Source organism: Talpa occidentalis, unplaced genomic scaffold (genome assembly GCF_014898055.3).
Source record: "Talpa occidentalis isolate TD23 unplaced genomic scaffold, MPIMG_talOcc4v2.1 talOcc4.18, whole genome shotgun sequence".
NCBI classification, from domain to species: Eukaryota; Metazoa; Chordata; class Mammalia; order Eulipotyphla; family Talpidae; genus Talpa; species Talpa occidentalis.
In genome coordinates this window covers 7,395,223-7,408,058 of record NW_023601851.1, presented here as the reverse complement: position 1 = coordinate 7,408,058, position 12,836 = coordinate 7,395,223, and positions in this window count along the sequence as shown.

Here is a 12,836-nt window from a genome sequence, read left to right as displayed (position 1 = left end):
CAGCAGGTGAGCGAGGCCCATGAAAACTGCGGGGACAGTAAAGGGTTCAGGGCTCTGAGGGAAGAGGCTGAACAGGGCCGCCATGGTGCTGAAGGGGTTAAGCACCGCGCTGACTCAGAAGCTATCTGCCCCCTCCACAGGGCATGGCAGACCTCTCCTGTAAGGCCCACTGCTCCCCTCAGCAGCATATTTCTCTCTGCCTGTTCTCCCCACTTTGTCTCTGGTGAATCCTGTCTCTGTCTCTCTCACACACACACCCATTTGGCCTGAACCTCAGCTCTTGTATGAATTAATTGAAAAAATACACAGAAGAAGTTCACACATAGTCTAAATAAGACATTCAGATACCAAGACACATTTCATCAAAATCAACATTCAGGTATTTAAGAAGCATCTTGACCTTCTGATATCTGGATCACAGAGTCGGTGTTCAACATAAAGATGCTTTGCTTAGCTAATGTGAATGCACAAGAATTCCACGCTGTTATGAAAAGCTCACCTGTTCCTTCATCACATGCTTGTGAATATTTCTTTTGCAACAACGTCCAATAATATTCATGGCTCCATTACTACCATTGATGCCGGTGTGTGTAACAACTGCTGCCACTTTACCACGAGTTCTTGTCTCGCGAAACCATAGAACGGAATTCACAGACTTTTGGAGTAAGTAAGCAGAGAGAGACAAATCTTGTCTTTGAAAGAAAAGTTTATTTAGGAAGAAAAAAGACAAAGAAGAAAGACTCCCAGGTAAAAAGTACCTGGGAGGGGCCAAGATGAGCTGGTATGGGATATTACATTAGCTATATTTACCTTTTCTCTCTCATTATGTTAAAATTTCAGTCTCTCTTCCTGATTGGCTAGCTCTCAGGGGGTACTAAGCAAGGAATTTCACATTCCTAATCTAACAGTATTTTCTTTCCCCATTTGTTATGCTTATCCCTTTACCTTTATGGTCTAGCCCTCCCTGTGAGCATCTTTACACTTTATCTTATCATCTGAAGAAAACCAGGACCATCCTTAACAAGATTATCTGTGGTGCTTGGATGTTTGTTTTTCCCAGTGGAATGGGTTACATTTCCTTGGTTGTCCTTATCTCTGAAGCCTCCCTAAATTCTTCAGAGGTCCCCTCCTGCACTGTCCCTAAAACTGCCTAATAACCCTAGCTTGCCCTGTCTCACCATGAAGACACATGAGGATATTAATAAACTGTTAGTGTATTCCCTGAAGGAGAAAATGATGAAATGAGTTGAACTTCAGCATGTTTGTTTCTAACTTTATTGCCCACAATGAAGTCCACGACTCCTTTAGGTGATTTAGATCAATCTTTTGAGTCAGCCACAAACAGCATATCCATTTAGATTTTCTTCATCCGTGATACATGACACCATTGTAAATGTACCCAAGCAATTAAGACATAAACAAACTCATCAACTGGAGGAGGGTCCCATAGATGTTTGACACACAAAAGTCAAATACATGACTCCACCTACATACCAGGAGAAAGCCATAGAGTGAAGTGATTTAGGGCTGAATTATATTCATCAGGTCTCTTCACAATATCTCAAGTATGCTTGATAAAAAAGGACATAGAAAATAACTATACAGCTCCCCACACCATTGTCTTGAACTTTAATTTACTTTTTTTTAAAGATTGATTTTATTCATTTATGCATACAAGAGCAGAGAGGTAGACCAGAAGTGTAGGGGGTGAGAGGATTTGCCAGAGTCAGAGTGGGGAGTAGAACAGGCAGGCTGACTGAAATACATTGCTGAGGGGAGCAGCAGATGAGACAGGAGAGGTCTGCCACACCATGTGGATAGATCCCTGGCCGGATGGGAATCAAACATGTGCTGCAGAGGCCACAGATAGCTTCACAGTGCTGTACTTTTAACCCCTTGCACCACCAGGGAGGCCCACATTTTCCTTTTGAGACACAGGGCAAGCTAGGAATTATGCAGTTTTAGGGACAGTGCAGGAGGGGACCTCTGAAGAATTTAGGGAGGCTTCAGAGATAAGGACAACCAAGGGAAAGTAACCCATTCCACTAGGAAAAACAAACATCCCAGGACCAAGAACAGCATTGTTAATGCTAGTCCTGGTTTCCTTCAGGTGGTAAAGGGAGGCGGAGATTGGAGAAATGGGAGAGTGGTTTAATTTATGGACAACTTAGAAGGGCAGCTGTTTAACTTCAATGCAGGGATGCCCATCCAAAGGACTGGGCCATAAAGATAAAGATGCAACAAATGGGGAAAGACAAAACTGTTAGTTAAGGAATGTGAAGATCCCCCACTCAGTAACAAATTAAGTGAGACAGCCAAGAACTAACCAATCACAAAGAGACTTGTGGAGCTTTAAGAATAATGAGGGAAAAAGGTATAAATTCCCTAAGACACAACTCCACTTTGGCTTCCTTGCCCCTCCCAGGCCTGGGAACCACTCCCCCTGGCCTGGGAGTCCCACTTTATTTCTGTTTTTTTTCTCCTCAATAAACTTTTTCTTTTTTTTTTTAATTTTTTTTTGAAGTGGAGAATGCACCCTTTTGTTTTATTTATTTATTTATTTTTATAGAGGCATGTTCATTTATTTATTTGTTTGTTTATACATGCACTGGGTACAGTCAGAAGCGCGGGAGGGTGAGAGAATTCACCAGAGCCAGAGCGTGGAGCAGAACAGGCAGAAGGACCAAAGTACACTGCTGAGGGGGGCAGCAGGTGGCAGGAGAGGTCTGCGCGCCATGTGGGACCCTCCTCCGGTGGCCGGGGAGCAGCCGGGAATCGAACCGGCGCTGCAGAGGCTGCAGGCAGCTTCGCAACCCAGCGCTCAACCGCTGCGCCACCGGGGAGGCCAACTTTTTCTTTTTATAAACAAACTTGCCTCTTCTCGCTTGCTTCCCTGAGCGTCTGCAAAGTTCCTGCTGCGGCTTCATGAGACACCAACCCCTGGGGGTCTAGCGGCTGGGGCTCAGCGCTGCCCTGCAGCCTGGGATCTGTTCCTGGCTGGGAGACTAGGCCTGACAATTTCGGTATCACTTTCTCGCAAAATAAGACTTCAACAAAGCAAAGGCCACTTCCGTGATTACTGTTCTTACCACCACTCATAGAAAATTTACCACTGTCAAAAACTACCCATGAACATACTGAGTGAATAAACAAATGCCTGAAGAAGTACCTTAAAGAAAACAGTCGGTGAGAATAAACTAATAGAGAGAACACAGAAAATGTAATTACCGCAGAATAATTTCCTGCAGTATCAGGGACTGCATACTGGTTAAATCCAACATTAACAAACATTAAAAAAAGAGCAGGAGGACATCTAGGAGAGAGCTGTATGTGGAAACTGAATAAAGAATCACTTCAATAAATGCAGATAAACTGTCCAAAATTTGGACACTGGAAAAAGTAGCACAATGTGGCCTAGGGGGTAAGAAGGGAAACCAGGCGTGGAGACTGAGAATCAGGGACTGAGAACCAGGCACAGGACATGGGGCATGGACGCGCCCTAGCAGTGGGCACAGCACAGGGTGACAGCCAGCGTTTTGGACCTGACAGCCCTGGAACTGAGACCTAGAGCGCAGCATTCAGGGCAGAATCCATACAGCTGCGGGCACAGTGCAGGGTGAACGCTCAGCAGACACAGCGCCCGGCTTGAACGACAGCCCCTGTGTTGAAGTGCAACCCCCTTTTCTCAGAGAACCACTGGGGAAAAGCACAGGTCAGCAAGTGCAGGTCTCTGGCACCACCTGGTGACCAGAACAAAGCCACCGATGAACTGATTCCCTGCTGCAACTGAATAAACACAGAGGGCAGGAACCACAAGGGGCAGAGCCCAGAAACAGGGCATCAGCGCCCTGGTGGCTTTTTGGCTCGTGGTGCTGGACTCGGTCCAGTGAACAGATGTCAGCAGCTTGACTCTGTGCTGAGGACTCTCCAGGCCAACTATATGGAACATAAGCATCCGTGAACTTTTGCTATCTGCTGGGGGTGTGGGGGTGTCATTCCTAAATCCAACTCCACCAGACACCAAGGGATGATTATAAAGTTTCTGGGGCTTCAAAAGTCCTACATGGATTTTCCACCGCACGAGATCAGCGCCCCACCCCCTGTTGCTTAAGGGTCAGTCAACTGTGAAAGCAAAACCAATCATGAGAGCATAAAATACATGTGGTTCTGCTGGCAGGACAATCACAGACACTGCTACTACAACTGTAATTTGATGCCACGATTAAATAAATTGCTAAATTTCAGTTAGAATTAGGGAAAATCAAGATTCATTTTACCTCTTCCTGATTCCATACTCCTGTCTGATTGAAGGATAAAGGGCGGAGTTCAGTGAAGAGGGAGTGCTCAAGGTGGGGAATCTGAGCAGGTTGGAGACCAATTCCAGCTAGATGTCCCGTCAGGGATCTCAGCAGGAGAGGAAGGCTTTGGTGAAGTTTTTCTGAAGGCTTCAGGGAAGTGGAGTAAGGTAGGAGTGAGGAAGACACACACAGACACCTTATAACCTGCAACTATCTCCTCCTGAGGGTCTCAGCAGGTCTTTCTTTATACCTTAAGACCAGCGGTGAGAAGACATTAGCATAAGCATCAAAGCAGAACAGAGACAATCATTACATATTTCCTCATGAACATACATAGACCCTCTTGATCTCATACCACAAAAGGACACTTCCTTAATCAGATTAAGAAACTCTACAGGGACAATGACTCCCCTAGGTACAAATATTTTTCTAATGTAATCCATTGTCTAAGATAGTACAATGTTCAGTAACAATCAATCACCCTGTCAAGCCTTCCTAATTTCAGAGTGGACATGACAGTCCATTGTTATGCTAAAATCAACCCATTCCCTAGTACTCATTCCTCTAGCCCATTATCAATTACTTCAAAGTGATCTAAAGTAACTCATCAATACTATTTAGTTCTACAGAAATCTAACTTTCAACCAGAAATGCTGAACCTCCACACAAGCTGCACACTGTGAACTTTTTTTTTTTTAAGATTTATTTTTATTTATTTATACAAGCACTGGGCACAGTCAGAAGCACAGGAGGGTGAGAGAATCCACCAGAGCTGGGTGCAGAGCAGGCAGAAGGACCAAAGCACGCCGCTGAGGTGAGCAGCGGGTGGCAGGAGAGGTCTGCGAGCCACGTGGGACCCTCCTCCGGTGGCCAGGGAGCAGCTGGGTTTCGAACCGGCGCTGCAAAGGCTGCGGGCAGCTCCGCAATACAGCGCTCAACTGCTGCGCCACCGGGGAGGCCCACACGCACTGTTAACTTTTCCCATACACCAGGAGATGCATTGTTGCCACAAACAGGTACCCACCCCCCATGTTAGGCTATGGTTTCCAAGCACAGCTGGTTCAGGGCAGCTTGTTCTCCAGAGTTCTCAGGGCCAAAACATTTCTTTCCTAACTATATCTTTAACAATTTTTACTTCTTTTGTGACAGTTCATGTGTAAGAACAATAAGCCAATTGTCACCTGTGTCCGATTTAGGTTTTCACAGGCCAATGAATAACTAACTTACTTCAGCATTAACCAGGAACAAAGAGGAGAGCTTTAGCAGGCTTTGCCTTGGAGACTACCTAGTTCAGATCTTCTTTGCGAGGTGCAAGGACTCCCGTCTTCTGGGAAGTACAACTTTCCCTCTTAGTGGGAGCACAGGAACTCCCTGCTTCTCGGGGGTCCCCCCCTAAGCCCGGACCACGTGAAGAGACAACATGGGAGGCACAGCCTGCCGCAGAGTAGGCTGGGAAGGATGAGACCTAGCAATAGATTAAAGAGGGCTGCCTTCACTTCCTCATGCAAAGAGGAGGATACCAATGTACAGAAATGTCCAGAAAAACAGGTCCGAGGCCCATGTCAGAGGCCTCAGTTCCAATGAACGAAAGCAAGAAGTCATTGTAAACAGGTGGGGGAAACACTTGGAGGCCACAGGCCAGCTGATGAGAGAGAAGACCCAGGAGAGGTTTGAGGACAGAGCAGGGAGGCTCAGGAGAGCTGAGACCAAAGACTGACACAGCTGAGGCAGGTCCACTCCTGCTGGGCTCTTCCTAGGGATGTTCTTCATAAATGCTCTGGTGCAGTGGCATGCGATGAAATGTTACTGTGATCAAGAAAGACAAACTCACGCCATCTGTGGTAACAAGGATGGAGCTGGAATACTACACTAGCCCATGTAAGTCAGAAGAAAGAAGATAAATACCGGACAGTCTCACTGATATGTGGAATATAGAGAAACCAAAAAAAAAAAAAAAAGCAATCAAGAAAAAGACAAAACCAGCAAACTGACCACAGAGCTGAGGTACAGAGCAAAGGAAGGAGAGTGAGGGGGGTGAGACAGGAGAGGAAAACACAGTGATGGTTCACTGGTGATGTGGCAGTGGGAGAGCTATGGGGACTACTAAAGGACAAAAGAAATGCTCTAGTGCTGAGTGAGGCCTGGAGGCAGGGCATCTGAGAGCTGAGAGGAGACAAGAGGCTGCCTACACAGAAGAGCCTTCATGACTGATGCCTGAAGGGAAAGTGTGTGCAGGGGCCTGGGTTAGGGGACTGACAGAAAGGGTGACCTGGCAGGCAACGAATACTTGAAGACTGCAGGTTTGGGAAAATCACAACTGGAAAGCACCATAAAGGGAGAATGTGATCCAAGGTCCACCCGGGGCGTGTGGCACTCCATGTATGGTTGGTGTTAAAATTCTTCTAGCAAACACTAACAGCTTGATAGCTTTGATGAGCTCTAGAAGGGAATCAACCAGACTTTTGAAAGTTCCTGTAAGAATTCCTCCCTCATTCCTTCTCATGTGCCATCCCCCTCATGCAAGCTGTTCTCAGAACACAGATAAAGGCCCGTCAGCCAGAGAGGAACCATATTCCAGACATCCCATGTAATGCTTACTTATCTCCAGAACCTTCCATGTCTTAGATGTCCCTTTCTTCTGTCTCCCCCTTATCTATTTACCCTTGGCATGGACTCCAGGTCAGCTCCTTCCCTCTAGTGCCCATGCTGCCTCCCATCACCTCCAGCAATCCTCTTTTCTCATCCCTTCCCTCCCACTGCTTCTTCTCTAATACATATAGTTCTAGCACTTCAGAGCCAGACTGATTCACAGCTGCTCTTCCCAGATACACTTTGGTTCCTGAGGAAACCTAAATGTCAAGTCCAGATTCCTTAGCCCAGCACACTGAAGATTTTCCGACCTCTCCAGGCTCTCCTGTGAACTCCCACATACCAGGTGAGCAGCCTCAGAAGACCTAGAAAGAATGGGTCACAGGTCTTGTTCCCACCAATAATCTCATTAGCTTCTGTCCCTGCTGGTCTTGATGACGGGGTCCCGAGTGATTCACCAGGCCCAAGGCAGTCTCAAATAGCCCTTGTCTGATTTCCACCCCTCAGTGTGCTCTAAAAGGATATTAGAACTTGGGGGAATTCAAGACTGAGGACTGCTAAGCATCCGCAGGCTTTGTGGACATAGTTCCTATCAGCTGCTGTTATTAAGGACCCCTTGGCATTCTTGAAAATTGTCCAGTATATCCTTCTTCCAAAGCATTGATTGCCAGTGTGCACAGATCAGAGACAATGGGACTGACATACATAGATGTTCTAGAACATAATTCTGGAGTTGAACCCCCAACAAATTTGAGCACAAATATTGATCAAGAAATGAATTAGGGCCTCCCCGGTGGTGCAGAGGTTGAGCGCTGGACTGTGAAGCTGCCCGCCGCCTCTGCAGCGCTGCTTCAACCCCGGCCACCAGCGAGGGTCCCACATGGCGCTTTTACCTCTCCTGCCACCCGCTGCTCCCCTCAGCAGTGTACTTCGGTCCTTCTGCCTGCTCTGCTCCCTGCTCTAGCTCTGGTGAATTCTCTCAACCTCCCACACTTCTGACTGTACCCAGTCCTTGTATAAATAAATAAATAAATCTTTACCAAAAAAAAGAGTCTGCCCATCTCTTCTGAAAAAAAAAAAAGTGATGGAAAGATTATGTATGCATGAAATTAAGATGTGATGCTACTATACAATTTACAAACATGATCAGGAGGAGAAAACAACAGAATTAAAACATACAGATGAATGACGGACATTGAGAATATGTTTGAGAAAAATCACAGTTTTTTTATTATTATTTTTAATAGAGGCATGTTTTATTTATTTATTTATTTATTTATTTATTTGTTTGTTTGTTTTGTTTATACATGCACTGGGTACAGTCAGACGTGCGGGAAGGTGAGAGAATTCACCAGAACCAGAGTGGGGAGCAGAGCAGGCAGAAGGACCGAAGTACACTGCTGAGGGGAGCAGCGGGCAGCAGGAGAGGTCTGCGCGCCAAGTGGGACCCTCCTCCAGTGGCCGGGGTGCAGCCGGGGATCGAACCGGCGCCGCAGAGGCCACGGGCAGCTTCAAAACCAGCGCTCAATCGCTGCGCCACCGGGGAGGCCAAGAAAAATCTCATAGTTTTGAGGACAAAAATACAAATTATTACAGACATAAAATGAAATTGTAATTAGTGAGCATAACCAATGGAAATTCAACATAAAAACTGCTGTTGTGCATGCACAGAAGAAAACAAAAAGCAAAGAGAAAACACTAGATAGATGACTGATTGATGATAGAGGGATGGATGTATAGATCAATCAATCGATCGATTGTGTGTCAATTTATAAACAAAGACAAGAGATATAGATGAATGTGGTAAAGTTTCTAAACAAAAGGTTTAGAAAGAATCTTCTAAAATTCTAGAGATCTTTCAGAAAAAATTGATCCCGTGTAAAGAAACACAAAAAGTCACACCTTCTTGTTAATATTAGATGCAGGACTCCCTCGTGGCGCAAGGGCATAAGACACAACATATGAAGCTATCCGCTGTCATGCATCACAAGTTCGATCTCTGTCCAGGGAGCTTCCCATATGGTTTAGCAGAAGTCTCCTGTCTCTCTGCTGCTCCCCTCAGCAATGTATTTCATCAGTCTGCCTGTTCTGTTCCCCACTCTGTCTCTGGTGAATCCTCTCACCCCTTGAGCTTCTGGCCTGTACCCCAGATTATGGATATGTTTCATTTTGTGGCTTCATAGGAATTCTTTGTGAAAGTTGAATTTGACCTGAAGCAAGAAAAAAGAACCTGCTGCTTTGTTTGTGGGGTTCCAGAGACATCCAAAGAGGGTGAGGAAGCTTGCCTCCATTGGCAGGACTTGACAACTGTGGAAAAAAAAAAAAGTTCTGGTAACCTGGAGAATAGGAAACTCCAGGTGGAAACCAACTTTGTTTCTAAAGCCTACACGGACTAGATGTCAAGAGTTCACTCTGATCTTATATGGAGTTTTCCAGTAAAGTTAGCTAGAATTGCTGTTTGGTTACTCTGCCTTGTGATTTTATGCAAAAAATAAGTAAATTGGTCTGAGAGTAGATTCAGTTTGCAAATATTTTGCTGTACTATTGTATAAAATTGGGTCAGGTGGAGAAAACTTGATTTTAGAAAAGTTAAACCGGACCTCCCTGGTGGTGCAGGGTGTTAAACAGCATTATCGAACTATTGCCAGCCACTGAAGCATGAGTTCGATCCCCGGCTGGCCAGGGAGCTACCCACATGACATAGCAGACCTCTTCTGCCTTGCCTGCTGCTCCCCTCAGCAGTGTATTTCAGTAGATCTTCCTGTTCTGCTCCCCACTCTCTCTGGTGAATCTTCTCACCCCCACCCCCATGGACTGAGTAATTTCCAGGAATGAAGGACTATCATACTAGACACACACAGACAATACTGACGGCTGATTGTTATTCTCTAGCATACACTAAAATCCTGAGATCAGGGTTTAAAATATAAAAAATAGTGGGTGTCTAGAAGAAAACGTGTGCCTATCGGTACTTATATACAACATTTTATTTACTTTTAAATTCTTGAAGTGCAACTGCTTTGGTCTAACAACTGTTGAGCAACATCTCATTCCTACTTCCTCAGGGCAGTAGAGCAGCATTTTATGGCAGCAACACCAAGCCCTAGGACCCTGGTCATAGATTACTGTCCATCGCAAGGGCCAACTTGGCTGGGACCTTAAAACACTGAACATGGCCCCCCTGGAGGCGCAAGGGCTTAAGGCACAACTATGTAGCTGTCTGCAGCCACCGGAGCAGGAGTTGGATCCCCCGGTCGGCCAGGGAGCTTCCTACAGAGGTCAGCAGACCTCTCCTGACTCACCCACTGTTCCCCTCAGTGGTGTACTCCGGTCAATCTGCATGTTCTGTTCCCCACTCTGTCTCTGGTGAATCCTCTCTCACTCTCTCACACACACACCACACACTCTGGCCTGTATTCCAGCTCTTGTATGCATAAATAAATAAATATAAAAAAAAAACACTGAACATGGGGGAGAGGGTATGTTACTGTTTCATTACCTACAGGGCCACTTTGGATTCCAGCAGAAAAGGACCCATCTTATTCCAGAGCTCCAGCCATTAGCCATCTAGCTGCCACCTGGGATGCCACCTATGTAGGCCGACAGGAGGAACGAGGACCCTTCCCACTGACTGTGCTGTTCTCCGGAACCTCAGATCAAGACTTTATGCCCTTCAGGCTGCTGTACGCTGACATGATGGACATCAACAAGCCCCTAGACACCACCAACTCTGTTGTGTTTTGTTGTGACACTGTTCTACTAAACTCCTATTCTGATGTCATGGACCTTAGAGACAAACTATAAGGACAACAGATGGTAAAATTGTCAAGAGATCAGCTAAACACTGTACAGACCCAACTGTCTTAGCCCTGTGACTGGACCTGTACATCCATCTGTGTAACTCCATTTGTATATAATCAGACTCAGGCTACATGGAAACACATTAAGCTACAATTTCAAGGAAATGTAAATATGTCTGAGCAAATGCAACACTTGCAACAAAATACACAGGGACATTTGTTAAATGTTTATCAGCAGTAGGAGGGAATATGTTGTAAATTTAATGATGGGGGTTAGCCAATTTAAATAAACTGAACTATGTAAAAGCTTTGGGAATTATCTTCATGTTAATTGCACTAATCCTTATTTTTGCATATCTGTTACTTTAAATCCTCTTCTACAAAAGTAAAGGAAGAAGCATGTGGGAGTGAAAACAACTGAATGTCGCTGCCATAGTCATTGTCAAGGCTACACTAAAAAACAAAACAAAAAAAAGGACCCTCCCTGCTGGTGCAAGGGGTTGAGACGCAACCTATGAAGCTGTCCAAAGCCAGTGAACATGAGTTGGATCTCCACCCAGGGGTTACCCACATGGCACAGCAGACCTCTCCAGACACCCCGCTGCTGCCCTCAGCAGTCTATTTCCATTAGTCCACCTGTTCTTTTCTCCACTCTGGTGAATTCTCTCATTCCCCCACACTCTGGCCTGTACCCCAGTTCTTGTATGCATAAAAAAATAAATCTTTTTTTTTTAAAAAGGGGGGGATGTGGTGACACCTATGGCTTAAAGTGCTGAGGCAAGGAAACGATCATGGTCATGGCTGAAAGACTGGGCATGGCTAAAAGATGGATCAGCGTGGGTCAGAAGATTGGCCCTCCTACAGATCAGGATGTTGTGTCAGCGAAACCAGGCCTGTGAGAGAAACTAGATTAGAAGAGAGAACAGAATAATCTGATAACGCAGAACCTTGGCTGTGCATGTGTGCCAGAATAATGCTGAATACTAAGGAACAAAAGAATAATCCACTGTTTTGTAACTAACCTAGGAGGTGGTCTGTCTCCATAAATCTGAGTTGTTCTGGGTGCTCCGGACGACTGAGCCAGAATGAGAAGCCTTGCGTCCCCTGTGTATGTTTTCTTCTCCCTGTTGTTTGCTTTCTATTTAGTTCTATGCATTGAGACGTTGTGCCACTGGTGTTGGCGAGCATCTCTTTGGAGTGCTCCGCTAGGGTGTCGGAAACAGTTCACCAGACTGAGACTAGCACTGGTAGGCCAAATCTCCACCAGATTGTTGATGCTGCATTGCTGGGCACTGTCCCTTACAGTTCCCTCCCTCTGTATTTACTTAGTTCCAACAGACCAATGAAGTACACTGCTGAGGGAAGCAGCAGGCGCAGGGGAGGTCTGTGCGTCATGTGGGACCCTCGCCGGACGACGGGTATCGAACTGGTGTTACAGAGGCTGAAGGTAGCTTCGGGGACTTAATTCTGAGAGACTTAAATGCGAGGAATGTGCTCCTGGATGCCAAGAAGCTTTTCTCAGCCGAGATTAGCAGGAAGGACTAACAGTACTTTTTCTCAAGTCATGAACAGAACATTCAGATGACACAGATTACCCCATGATACCCCGGTAGCAGCCCCAGTTGACCTCCCCCAGGTACCCCACAACCTTCTCCCTGAACTCTTATACAGGCACCAGCCCAGCGTTATGTCATGGCCCTGTTCCCGCAGTCATATCCTCCGCTGAGTAGGAGCAAATGGGGTTTCCTCTCCCCGGAGGGCACCCGCCCGACGGAGTGTGCAGGGCACCCCTCCCTGCAGGCAGGAGCCTCCAGGGCAACGGGAGAGCCAGGCCCAGCCCCAGGTAGGGAGCTGGGGACAACCTCTGGTCAACAGGGGGAATTGTAGGCCTGGAAGGAGGCCTCTCTCAGCCGCGGGGACAACCTCAGGAGAGAGACTCGACACAGCAGTGGAAATCTATTCCCCAGACTGCAGGTATTTAGCTCTTAAACAGTTTTCAAGGAGAATCCTTCAGATTGAAGATTTAAGATTTCAAGCTTCATTTCACATCTCAGAAAGCACCATAGTTAAAATATTCATTCAGAAAAGAACTACACATTCTCAGGTTCCCAAATAGTTCCGTTTCACACACAAAATTTTTTATGGGATA